The sequence below is a fragment of the Ambystoma mexicanum genome, chromosome 4p, assembly GCF_040938575.1.
Source record: "Ambystoma mexicanum isolate Mex_15411 chromosome 4p, UKY_AmexF1_1, whole genome shotgun sequence".
Classification (NCBI taxonomy): domain Eukaryota; kingdom Metazoa; phylum Chordata; class Amphibia; order Caudata; family Ambystomatidae; genus Ambystoma; species Ambystoma mexicanum.
The window spans coordinates 693,600,946-693,615,370 of NC_090927.1; the positions used below are offsets into that span (position 1 = coordinate 693,600,946).

Genomic DNA, 14,425 nt, shown 5'->3' on the forward strand with positions numbered 1-14,425 from the left:
CTCTTGGATGATGTCCCAAAATATGCAATTTTATTAAATCATAAATGTTATGAAATGCCTCAGTCTCCCTACTCCGACGAGGATTTCCCTGCCTATCAAAACTAAAAGGAAAAACACTAATGCAGGATCTCTGTCCCGGACACATAAACATCAAATACATAAAGAAATATATGACAAGTCATAGAAATATCAACAAAGATAGTCACAGTCTCTCGGTTACCTGGGTGAATTCCGCATCCCCAGTTTTCAAAGTTAATTCAGCTCCAATGTTTAATGAAAAGACAACAATGAAATCTGGGTTTATAATACAGTCTCAATTCAGTTCTTGGCTCCTTCAATGTAAAAGTAAAGATCAAACAGCAGAAAAACGTCTCTTCTTGGTGAAATACAGATTTTCCACTTCATCAAAACAGCATCAATGTTATTCCCAGCCACAATGATTTGCCAAAACGTCCAGTTGTCGAAGAAGTAATACTACAGTTCTCTGTTAGGTTAAAGTAAATACAACATCTGCAAACGTTAATAAACAGTTCTTGGTTAACACTTAGTTTGTTGTTCTTTATAAGATTAAGAGTCACGGTTTGTATCTTTGTCAGGATTACTTCACAGCACTTCTTCCACTTTAGCAACTCTCTGCAATTTCTACAAGAGTTCACCATGAGGGTCTAATCCTCTGCCTCATAGTATTCCAAATTCAGTTGTGCTGCTGAAATATCAAATCTACTGACCATCGAATACCCTACCACAGCTTCAATACTTTGACTTTAAGCAGTGTTCAGATAGTTTCAACACCTTCAAGTAAGCAAGGCACTCTTCCTAAGAATACTACTTTTCCAGAGGGGCAGCCCCTTTGCCACTGTCTGTCTGCAATACTGAACCACCACAACTTCAGTAATTTGAACATTTTGAACAGTTTGCAGACAGGGCAAGATTCACTTACTGGTTCCTCATTACCTTCAAGAAAGCAGGGTACTCTGCCTCTGAATATTCCCCCCCCCCCCCAGGGATATCCTCTTTGCTACTCTCGACTGTCTGCAATAATGACAACCAAACAATTGCCTTTAGGACACACTTCTCTCTTCTTCCTATTGGATTTGGCAATTTAGGTTGAATCAACTTCAAAGAACAATTATAAGCAGCAAGTTTCCTTCCCCAACCTTGTCTTTATCCCTGTCTACTGTTAGCCAGGATGATTACCCAGAATCTTTGTTGCTTCTCTATTCGTTTCAGGTAATGCATGCACACTTTTCTTAGACAGTGCTGATGGTTCTATTTGGCTCACAGTAATGCTTACACCATACTTTGGCTCTGGGACAGGCCGATTTCAATCATAATTGGTAAAATACCTTATTCACTATTGGCCTGTGCAATGCTTGCTCTCTCCAACTTGTAATAACAATGTTCAAACACTTCACTTTGATTATTAGAATTGTTTAACTGCTTCAGTAAAGATTCAGAGGTCACTGTTCCTCCTGGAATCTTTATTAGGCACACGTGACCACTTCTTTCTGTGTTTTTAAAAGTTTTAAGTTCAACAAAAGAATTTCACTGTGTTTCTTCCTTACGTGATTGACAGAAAAAATGTCTGATCATACGCAAGAGATATTTCTGGATACTGTTGCCGGTAGTGTTTGTGCAAGGAATCATAACGCTCAGTCAGACTCACCGGCTTCTATATTCCTTCCATATCGGGCTGCACAACCTCTATGGCTTCTGGCTTCACTTTGGACTCACGCCCTTCCTCTCCAGCCACACAATTTAGCAGCCCTCCTCGCTCCTGAAACCCTCGGCTCCACAGCAACTTCTGGCCATGGTCTCCAGCATGCTTCCTGCTGCGCAATCTCTACAATTGGGCTCACATGGGGAAAGGCAGTCTTCCTTCACGCCTTACGCTGCACAACCTCTGCACATGATATGATATATGATATGGCATTTATAATGTGCCTTTACACAAGTGTTTCAAGGTGCGACGAGGCAAGGGAGAGGGACAAAGGGAAGATAGAGACACCAATCTTACTAGGCCAAGTGACATTGAGATTGCGCAAGTGAAGGGGAGAGAGGTGGGGACAGTGCAGTACATGGGATCAAACAATAACAAGAAGTGGGGCCAATGGGTGGCAAGTGCAAGGGTAAGTGCAGACAGCAGGTGTCCAAAGTGCAGGTCGGGGGACTGTAGGGTTACGGATACAGACCCAAGTGCAAGGGTTGCCGGGGGGCAGTGCAGGTGTGCAGTTGGGTGGGAAGGGGACCTAGGCTCGAGATCAGAGGGTAGCCAGGTGACCAGTGTAGTTTCAGCCATGAATTCAGCAGGGGAGAGGAATAGAGAAGGCAGAAGCAAAGAGGAAAGTCGTAAGGTTCTACTCAAGTTTCAGAGAGGCAGGGAGGCCCGAAGTGGGCGACTTTGAGGGATTTGGAGGCGGAGGAGCGAAGAGCTCGAGTAGGAAGGTTTGGGGTAACAGGACCCTGACATGACAAACAGGTGAAATCTGCTGTATAAAAGAGTCCCGGCGTCCCTTCAGTTCTCCCACTTCTGCCTGGATTGCAAAGGCTCTGCTTTCTTCCTCCCGCTTCTTATACTGCTCATACACTCCAGCCACAGTTCCAGCTCCTTCTAATGGCCTGCACCCGAGGGGTCCTTTTAAGCCTCTCAGCCTCTCTCAATTATCCGACTACCACTTCAACATGACTCCTCAGCCCTCTTACTCGTCCCAATACTTACAGGATAATGGGGCTTGTAGTCCATGCCAACAAAATTGGATCCTTTTGACAACTGCTTGTTCTTAAGGGCATCTTTATTATGCCTAAAAGGTATCTAGAATGTCATTAGAATTAATTGTTAAAGAGGAAGAAAGTTTATTTAAGGCAACATTGTTAGATTCCCTTCCATTATACCTTCGGGAATAAAGGTGATTTTTATCCTTAGGTGCATCAAGCAATCTTTCCTTTGTTAGGGTTTGTACAGTTATGACTTTTGAAATCTTTTATTCGGTTATAAAACCATAAAAGAGCATCCTCACATTACATTATTACATATCAATACATTTGGTGCAAGTTCATACATCAAGAACGAAAACATTCAATATATCCGGGTTCTAAAAACAATCAATTGTAAAATTATTAAAATCTGATGGCACTATGTCTTAAGGGAGGGGGGGGGGAAGAGATTCTGGTGACACATCAAACTTTAGAACTCGCAGCCTCCCAACAGGCAAGTATAAATCATCTGAACTAAAACAAAAGCTCATCATTTAAACCTTAGGGTGTCCACAGCATCATTCCATGTTTCATTGTGCCACAGCCTTTCGTTTAGATAACCTTACGTAGTAACATTGAGAAGGAATAACATTCAGTTCATCCAAATTCTAAGAACAAGCAACACAATCTGATGACTATGCTTTTAGGGAGGAGAGATTCTGATGCAGATCATAGGATCCCAAGCGAAAAAATTAGAATCATCTATAGCTAAAAAAACTGCTCGTATTTTTAACCTTATAATGCCCATGGCATCATACTGTCTTTCCTTGGACCCCAGCATTTCATTTGTAGAACATAGCATAACATGTACCCCAGAGGGGGGAAGCAGCTGGTAATAGGGAACAGAGTTGGATACTCACGGCTTCCCTGATATCAGATACAGGATTATCGTTTATCATAAAAGTGGTGTCTCACATTTTTAGTTTCAGCAGCCAACCCCTGCGTATGAATTTTTATACTTTAAAGAGCCTTCCTAGGTTCTCAGTTGACTTGCATAGGTCCAAGGCTTTGGTGACTGTGTGAAAATCAACTAGTATCAACAGAAACTTATAGTTTTCTTAATTCATGGGTGATGGGGCAGAAGAACATAAAAAGTATGACAGTTTCCTCACTTGCGTAACAGAGGGGGCACTCACTCGTATTGCCCGAACTCCATGAGGCAGTGAATTTGGCCACCTTCAGAGAACCCAATCTGAAGTTCATAAAAAGTGGTTTGATCCGGTCCATATATTTTTCAAAACCAAAATCTTGCTTGACTGATATGTTTTCCGGTGCAGACTTCAGGTTCCTACATACTGTGACCATACGCCCTCTGTATAGTTCTTTGCATATCTTTGCCTTGATACATTTGCACTTTAGTTTGTTTATTAGCTAGCTGTGGCTGGGTCCATACTTCCTGCTCATTTAGGACACAGATGCTTTTTCTAACATGCGTCAACCATGGCAATTTCATTGCTCCCTCCTGACTCATCAGGTGAATCAGATCTTCCCTAAATTAGTCAAGTTTGGGCGTCCCCCAAAGCCGGTGCCAATAGAGAATTGGTTTGGCAGAGGCAATTGCATCAATTGGGCATAGATCTAATTCGAGGTGCAACAAAGCATTAGGCATAGATGAACGGAGGCACAATAGTCTCTTCAAAAATAAAAACTACTGTTCTCAGCATCTTCAGGTCTGCAAATCCCCATAATTCTGCCCCATAACGGGCAGCTGCCGTGGCCTGCTTCTTACATAAGTCCAAGGCAGGGGTGTCGGACCCCCTGTCTAAATTGTGAGAAAAAAAAAGCAACAAAAAAAAAAAAAAAAGAAGGACGCATGCCTGCATTGTACTTTTCTAACATGATAGTGGCTCTCGCAATTTGACTTGTTTGTTTTATGTCAACTGTGCCCATAGCCACAGATGCGGTTCCGATACATCATAACAACAATAGGTGACTATATGTTTTGGCCCTTTTAAAAGGCTCTCCCATTTAAAGGATAAATAATACTGCGTCTCATCCCATGGGATCTCCTCACCACTCTGGGGACTTGTCTCCTCCCAGGTGATCCTCCCGTCAGGATCAGGAAGTGTCTGCCTTCAATGGCCACCTGGGAGGAGACTTTAGGCAGGGGTTTAGGGAGGGATCCGTAGGATTCAACACATAACCCTATTGGTTGATTGCACTGAACTATATCTCTGAATGGGTTTGCACAGCAAGTCCATGAGCGGGAGGGCCAGGCCCCTTTTGTCACATTCAGTTTGTGACCAAGAAAAAGTGTCTATTGGACTGCTCTTCTGTGTCCCCAAGCCACCAGTCTGAGGACCCTTCCTGAGAAGCCTGGTTTGGTTGCTGCATGCAAGCTTTCCTGAGATGTGTGTGTTGTGCGAGACCGGGGGGCATTTTGTTTAAGACTTTGTTATTGTGGGTTGCAGTTAAGCAATAACACTTTTTACCATTTACCATGTTAGAGGCTCAAGCAAAGCAAAGGCCCGATTCCAGGCATGGTGCAGTTACCTGCAGATCTAACCTTCCACCACTGGTATTTTTGATTTTAGCCCAGAGGTGCGAATCATTTAAATAAAAATAAAACAAACTGACCCACAGCGTGCATGCCCACCTGGTAGAGCCCGTTTTCCATTTCATCAATGCATGATGCAGAGATGAAGGCAGTGTCCAGCGAAGAAGTGGAAGGAGGGTGGCAGAGATGGTGAATCAGGACATGGGTGTTGAGGAGGAAGTGGGTGGAAGACAAAGGGCACTGGTGCATGCAGATTCACTGGGACTTATGATTGGCTGATGCATTTTCATTCCGGTGCCAAATACAGAATATGTTTTTTGTTTCAACCAGGTCTTAAGGCAACTTTTATTGTTTTAATGATTCTTCCTGGAAGGACAGGTTCTTTGAGACCCGATAGGAGGAATGCTGACCATCACAGACCTATTGCTCTTGGTTCATTGTGTTACAATGAACAATCTTGTGTGAAAGGATCTAGCGCCAATATGGAGGCAGCACTAGTAATGTGAAATCCAAACATTAACCTTTCACTACTATTTCTGGCACATGTCCTAAACTGGATTAGCAAAAGTTACTAACTAGATCCCTACACACATCTACCTCCCTGCATTACACTGGAGCCTTTAAAAAACGTTTATAAAACAAGGTGTTGCTACTTGTCCCCAAGGGAAGCCCCTTCTCATGAGGCTAGGGTGGTGATGCTGCTACCCAATAGTCCCCCTAGGTGTGGTTTAATGCAAAAAGACCTCATGGTGAGGTACTTCCCCCTTGGGGACAAGGACGACCATCGTGGGGTTAGCCCAGGGAATACTAAAATACCTCCACATTCTCTAGCCCATCCTTCCATCCCCAACCTTCTTGATGAAAGCAGAACCATATACTATTGTGATGCAAAAGAAACAAATGGCCTCAAAAACATGAAGATGAGGAAGAAGACTGAAAACACAAAGACTGTTCCCAATAAAGGTACTAAGACGAGGAGGCCCCTAGGGGGCCTGGAGATCAACCTGTTAAAATTAACAAGGGACTTTGACAGCCTGACTCTCAAGAACAGGCTACATTGTTTAGAAACTGACCATGGACAAGTAAAGTCGTCAACCCCCACGTGGAGCTCAGCTGCAGCGTCTGCTGGGAGAAGCAACAGACGCAGAGAGCGTTTGGCATAGGAAGTACAAAATCTGGTTGCAGACCCAAGGAGAGGAAGAAACAAAGACACCGGCAGTCGGCCTTGTGAGTCCTCACAGGGTTCTGCAGGAGCAGACCCATACACAACGTTAAGGGCAAGGAGAGTCGAGTGGCCCAGCAGCTGGAAGGTCGAGCCAGCCAAGAAGACGGACTGCCATCCCTGGAAGCCCCGGTGACCTACCGAAGCTCAGAAGCAGGTAAATTGTGGAACGGGAGACCTGGAGGTGATGCGGGGACACAGGCAGGACGCGTGCAAGCAATCCTTACCTAGCTTTGTACAAGGCATACCACTAACAGACTCTGGATGGGTCAAGAGTCCACCCAACCTCCTCCTCCTCCTCCTCCTCCTCCTCCCTGTACCAGTGGGGAGGAGAAGCCCACTTGCAACCGGGGAAGGGTCTGGGACCCTGTCCACTATAAAAGTGAATAAGGGGGACCACTGGCTATATGAGAAGGTTCTGGGACCTAACAGAAGTAAACCAAAACATAGAGGACGTCTTCCTCATTATAGTGATGGAGATCAATCCACTAGTTACAAGAGAAGGGTCTGGGATCTCAACGTGAAGGAGCGAAACTCTCAAGAGATTCGTCCTGGTCACAGTGGTTAAGGGGAGACCATTAGAACCCAGAGAAGGATCTGGGATCCTAACAAGATATGGGACATTGTTGAGTAATTCTCCTGGTACCAAAACAGAAGTTGTGATAGAGATGCCAGGGGGAAGGGGTCATCCCCCCTGGCTTTGTTTTGAACTGTGCCAAAGCAGACCAAGAGAACGGAGGCATTCTCTTGGCCCTGAACAGAGTGAAGCCGGAGACGCCAGGAGAAAGGAGTCATCCCGACCCCCGGCCTAGTATTGAACTGAGCCAATGCAGACCAAGAGAAAGGAGGCACTCTCTTTGTCCTGAACTAAGAAGTGAGGTGAAGAAGTCAGGGGAAGGGAGTCATTCCCCCTGGACTTGTTGTGAATCGTACCAAGCCATACCAGAGAAGAGAGTTATTCCCCCTGGTTCCATTGGAAATTGTACAGTGCCACACCAGGAGAAGGGAGGCATTATCCTGGAAAGAACATTGTGTAAAGACAGTCTGAAACCTGCAAGCCTGGGGAAGAGAGAGTCCCACTGGTATATTTTTTTGAAGGAACATTTCATTGAACCCCATCCAAAAAGCAGGAGAAGGGAGTAATTCTCCTTAAAGAAGGAACTTTCTGTTAGTTAGCTTAATTTTTATTTTTTTTTATTATTGTATTTGGTTAACTTAACCTTTTACAATCTTACAAACATTTCTCTTCAACATTACATGACACATTTTTAAAAAAAAACACAAAACAGTTACACTAATCAAGAAACAGACAAAACCTTAATAACAATCGGGAAAGAATAAAAATTCAACAATCACTTCACTACAACACTTAAATATACTGCCGAACAGAACTTCATATTTACCCCCAAATACCTAGTCCAAAGTCCTGCCTTGTCCTAGAACATCCCTCTAGCTCTCACACATGGAATACCGATCAAATGAAGGAAGGGAAAAACCAGGTAGCAATTCTTCTGATGTTGGCTGTGGATCCCCACCCCAACAATTACAACACAATCTTGCATCTTTCTAGCACTTGAATCACAGCTATTGCCTTACACTGCGAATAACCTTCAATCAGTCTTTCCAAAAATGCTTCTTTCATGCAGTGAGTAGATTCGGAGACGGATTTGCTAAAGAATAGCAGTCGCCATTCCTTGTACCTTCGCAGAACATTAATAGATGTTTCGTGGACTGGGCTTCCGGATTTTTACATATCTGAGATAATTTTATGGTGGTTTCCCTCAGCCCTCTCTTTACCAGCACTTCACCTATGTGGATAACATTCAGCCTTAGTCTTGGAAATGTGTTCCCGATTCTCCAATTGGGAAACTTTATCAGATATTTACTCAAAAAGCCCAATTTTCTGTCAGCTGTCTGCAGTGGGTTGGGCTTGGTCCCCAAACAAACTCCCACAATTTTTTGTATCCAGTCCCTTTCATCTCATCTCTTTGTCACCTTCACAGGATTTTCAATTAAAGTTTTTCTCTCTATATCAGCAAAAAGTAAGAGTTTTTCCACTGAGAAGACTTAAGTTTGAGAGAATTTTTGATTTTCTCATCTCCATGTGCACTTTTATGTCTGCATACAGAGAGTCATCTTGTACTGTACTTATTCGTTGGAACACTGATATTAATTTCCAACCTGCATGAGCTTCCAGGGATATTAAACCCAGTTCATACCTGATGTTACCCATCGAAAGAATCATGGCAGACCTAGGGCATGTTTCCATAAGAGACCCTCCCATTTTTGCCATGTGGTGTTCCATAACTGGGGTTTCGCTTCCGAACCATACAACAGAACTGGAATCACTTTTGCTTGATAGAATTTTAGTACCGGAATAATAGAGAATCTGCCATATCTCATACGCATATTCTTCATCTGAGCGGATAAGGAATTTATTTTCATTACAATGTCCTGTTCTACTTTGCACAATGCCAGTAGTGCCTACATATTGTATCCAAGATAAACCAACTCTTCCACTCTTGTTATCTTCTCACCTCCCAATGACCATTGTTGATATACGACTTTTTTATTTTTCTGTCTGAAATCCAAAATGTTTGATTTTGTTGGATTTATAGTGAGACCATTTTCAGTTGCATAGCAATGCAGGCCATTGAGGAGACGTTGCAGTCCGATAGTTGTTTTATCCAAGACTACAATGTCCTCTGCGCAGGCAAGCCAGTGGAGTTTGATCCCATTCAGCACTGGACTTGCCAATGCAGATGGAGCTAGATATTTGCCCATATCTGCTACATATAAATTGAAAAACATTGGTGCCCCTAGACACCCCTGTCGAACTCTAACTGGTTCGGACAGATGACCTTCCTCATCCAAACACACTCTAATGGAATTCTCTTTATGGAACTCTATGCGTATCCCCAGGATTCCATCAGGGATACCTTTTGCCCTCAGCTTTTGCCAAAGCCTTCCCCTATCCACCATGTCAAAGGCCTTGGAGAAGTCGACCCAGGCCCCAAACAGTTGCTAACCCCCGCTTTTACTTGCATTCTCGCTTAGCTTAGCAAATTCAACACCAAGCCATTTACATTAGTGGACAGACCCCTCCTAAAGCCAGTTTGGCATCTAGACAGGAATTTCACTTCTCTTTCCCAATTCTCCAATTCCTCCAACAGTATCTTCATGAACATTTTACTATCTATGTCCAGGAGGGCAATAGGACGGTAGTTCACCACCACTATCCTATCTCCCCACTTGAACAAGGGAATTATATTGGCCGATCTCCAAGATGGGGGTAGTTCTCTTCTTGCCAGGATCTCTTTGAACAGCCAATTCAACAATTCTTGCTCTTTAATACCAGATAGGTCAGATCGTTAGGTCACGCCGCTTTTGGAGGTTGAACCCTTCATAATTAGATCTCCAATATATGACTCATCAAACATTAGGCTCCAGGCTTCTTGATTATTATATTGAAATATGGTTTTGAGTGGCTTTCCAAAGACTGATCCTACATGACTAATCCAATCTCTTTCGAATACTAAATTACAATGTTGGTAACCCTATTTTCCCTCAAATTGATGGTGGACTAACCAGAACCCTTTAGAGTCCTTTTTCCCCCCAATTAACTCCAACATGCGTTCCCCATCCTGATGTAGCCTTTCAATTTTTCTGGACACCGACCATGTTTTATACTTCTTGAGGCAACTTACCTCTCGATTTCCAATATGTTTTTAATGGCTCTTAAGTTCCTGTTTAGTTCCCTTTTCCTACACATGGTTTTTTCGTCAAAAGCGTGTCAGTGGCTTTGTTTGGAATCACCTCCATTCCCACTCGGAGGACCAATGGACCAAACAAACTTTATAAACCTTTCCGGTGGAGCAGATATTACATTGTATGGAGTATGGTATGCCCGCTAACCTGTCATTTAGTTTCCCTTCAAATTTATATTCAAGAAGATGAGCTCTACCCTTCCTACAGTCAATTACTTGACGTTTCTGGGTCCAATAATATATCAGGGAATAGAAGTTCAAGCCGAAGATGGTCACTGCCTCCCTCCACTCGAATGTTTAACATTGCCTTTTGTTCAAACAGAGTGCTAGATAGAAACAAATAATCCAGGGTTGAGACTGAAATACCCTGAATTCTGGTTGGTTTTGCTGGGATGTCCCCCGGGAGATTTCCATTAACCATTTTTAGCCCCCACTCATTTAGAAATTCCACCCATAGGCGTCCATCTTCTGCAATTCTGCGCCCAGTACGGATTGTTTGATCTTTTGTCAATTGTATACATTGGGAATTCAAATCCCCTCCCAATGTTATTTCTGCATATGTATACATATTTCTCATTTTTCCCAGTGATGATGCTATAGCATCCAGAAAATGCCTGAGCTCCGAACACACAGGATTCCAAGAAATGTTGAAAAATAACACGTCCAAGTTCCCACTTTTTTGTCTCAGGGATACTTTACAAATCTGCAAACCCTGAATATTACATTCAACAGGAGTAATGCCTTTACATTTTGAGCATTTGAAGGCCATGAGCAGGCCTCCACTGGGTCTGCCCTTGGCTTTCTGTGAGGCCGCTTGTGCCAGTACCTTATACCCCTCTATTGTAATTTGGTTAATCATCCAGGTTTCTTGTAGAATGATGACATCTCCCTCCCCAAAGAGAACATTTTTCATGGTCTTGGACGTGAAATTATTGGGACCCCGTGTGTTCCAACAGAATACATTTAAACCCTCACTTTTAAAGAGATTTTTGGCCTAGCCCAAGTTTCTGCAGAACCTCTGTTAAAATACTCGGGAGCAGGGATAGTGTGTCCTCAGTTCTAGAGCTTTAACGGCTTCATCTTCTTTGGGAGGACTGGGTGAGTTTGTGGAATTGACCTTTCAACTTTCCCATTTTGGAGACCATTTCGAACCCCCTCTAGAAGCTATTTTCAGGCCCTCCGGCTGGGAGCTTGATACCACTAGGTCGTATTTTCTTAGGTCCGATGTTGCTGCTTCAACATCTGCAAAGGCCTCCCTATCTCTGCAACGAAGGGATAGTCATGATCCGAAAATCTCACAAACTCAATGTCCTGGCTGTTAAGTAAGTACAAACTTGGTACTTTCTTCAACATAGACAAAATCACTCCTCTGTTTAAGGATTTTATCTTATTTTTGTTTGTAATAAGAGTGAGCCAGATGATTGGCATGGCGAATAGTGATGATCCTTTGTCCCCCTTTTCCGTTTGCTTTCCCGGACCCTTACTCCAAACATCTACTTGCCATTGACAGTTCATCTATTTTGATGGCCTTGCCTGATCCATTACTGAAAGACCCAATCATTCTAGGTTTTCCTTCACCCGTTGTAATTTCCTCAGCACTCTCTGACATTTTTTGTTTTCCCTGGTCCACTTTCAGGAATATCGGGGTTATCTTCTGATTAACTCTTATTTCTCTGGGAACTTCACCCACAGATGTTAGTTTTGCCGCTCCCAACTTTTGCTTAGACCTCAAAAATATTGGCTCTATCTGCAAAACATCTCTTGCCCTGATGGTTCTTTACCTGCCCTCTGCAGACCGCGATGTTCTCCAATATGGATGGATTCTGTTGCCTTGGATATTCGGGCTTGTCCTCCATGGCACCTGCCATGTCCCCTTCTGTTTGTGATCCTGTCGATGCCATTATTAAGCTGTTTTTTTTTGGGTGGGGACCTTCCCTGCCCCCGTCTGGCACCTGCTGAGATTATCCCCCTGCCCTTTTCTCTTCCAGGTCCGGTCTTCATTTCCTAAATTCTTTGCCAGGGAAACTATCTCTAACACATCCTGATCATCCCCCTTTTTGGCATTATGGAGTCATTGGCAAGTTTCTTCAAAAATGTATTTGTTTCAGAGGTCTTATATTTGGGCTTTTTTCTGATTCTTCGATTTTGTTTCCCCTTTTTCCTTTTTTTGTTGAGCTGCAGTCTCTTTCAATCTTCTTTGTCTCCGCACTTCTCTTTTTCTTTTTCTTTTGCCTCACTTTACGACATTCTGACCATGTGCTTCTTCTCCAATTAATATAATCCTTTCTTGGTTTACGGGGCTAACTCCACCAGGTATTACCAGTGGCTCTTCCTCCTGGAATCCATCCCCCACATTAGCCAACTGTCTAAATTCTTCTAAAACTGATTTCGAGAGTGGGGTGTCATCCATCTGAGAGTTGGGCTCTTCCATATGCCCATTCCCGTTTAAATCTGTCTTACTTTGATTTAGGATTTGGAGTTGTAATAGTATGTCCTGCTTAACACTGAGGTCCAAATCTTTATTCTTTTTCCACGCTACCAGTGTTTGCTAGCTAGCTGACATATCTAGGCCTTGTTTAGTGGTCTCCACTTTCAGCTCCTGCCGCCTCTGTATTACAACGGTGTTTAATGCATTACTGCACCCCACCACTGCCCCATCCAGTGTAGCCATTTCATTCATCATTTCTAGAAGTGTGCCTGTTTGAGACTGGACCTCTCCCCTAAGTAATTTGAAAACTGAAACTAGAGAGTTAAGAACGTAATTCAGAGCAAAGAGGGTATTTTCATTGAAATGACCTTCTGAGGGACGTGTATGTACTTGGTGTGAACTGCAGCAGTTTTGTTACACCTGCCGGCCTTCCAACATCCCTTCTCCCTCCGATTCACAGATGTTTTAGTCCTTATCCCAGCCAGGTATGTTCAATTTTTCAGGCATCTCTGCGCTTTCATTCAGATTGAAAATCACTTGAGATGACACACTGTCTCTTCTTATTCTCTTTCGTGGCTGTGGAGCACTGTAAATGTTGCGCAACATTTCCTCCTCATTTGCACTTTTACTTCTCCTCTTCCCAAAATGGTCATCTATTTTTTGGGGGATTTTTGTCATTGTTACTATGAATTCGAGACCTCTCTACTATTGGATTTTTCTCTTCCTGTGACTCATTCCACCTTGTCGGTGTTTGTGATATGTCCTCAGAATGAACTTGGGCTTGAATATTTTGTGTTCCCAAAAATGGGAGCATATCTGTCCTATCTAATTGTCCGCTAGCATTGATGATTCCCCAAATTCTCGGCTCATCCCATTCAGGGGCTCTCCTGTCATCCTGCACTGGACTCCGCAATTTCATATTTTCGGATGTCCTGAAACTTTGCCTTTGCAGTTCCAATTTTTACCTGTACTCTTCTTCACTTTGCATTTCAGATAATTAGATGGGCATCCGTTAAACTGGGCAGCTTGTGATTTACTTGACCTTTTTTTTTTTTCGCAAACACTCAATTTAAAAACAGATATCTACCATGAATTCCGTCCGCACTATACTGAGTGTGTCAGAAAACAATTTGCAAGGTAAGTGATGAATTGAATACAGTTACACAGTTGCGTTTGGCGCTGCCCGTCTTTTTGCCACCGTCTTCAATAAACACTCGGGATCAAAGGAAGTACATTCCTGCAGTCTCCCGACCGATTAAGCTTTCAGTTCAGGTGCTCCGATTATTTTGCGAGCGTTCGGGCAAAACCTGATGGCGTCTACCAGATGCGCTATACTACTGCTGCTCAGTTGCGAGCGTGCACTGCAGTTGGAAAAAAGTTAAGGCTGCCAACTGCCGGGAGCCCTTCATACTCAGAGCAATAGATTCCCGAATAGCTCTTTCAGTTCTTTGGGACCGATTAGTGCAGATTCCGTGCCGCCCTTTATTTGCAGTTTAGCAGTAATCAGTCAATCACGCTAGGATAGCAGCGCTACTTATTGCACTCATCAGCTTCCCCTTTCACTTTCGTTTTTGTTTATAGCCTCAGTGCATCTTGCCACGTGTCTATATTAATGAGCCACTTACCCAAGACGGCCCCGTACACCGTGTGGTCACTTTGCCAGGCTGGGGCCCCAGATGGTCCGATCTTCATGTCCTCACCGGCCATCACCAGACCACAACAGACCACTTTCTTCCCCACTTCCTCACTGTGCGCGC

General features: G+C 43.5%; 1 protein-coding gene across 1 annotated transcript in view; it reads right to left on the bottom strand.

Moving 5' to 3' along the window:
- Positions 1–14,425, bottom strand: part of LOC138453423 (CD109 antigen-like) — a 1,481,241-nt gene that overhangs the window by 1,437,018 nt on the left and 29,798 nt on the right. The gene's annotated exons all lie outside the window — the stretch shown is intronic.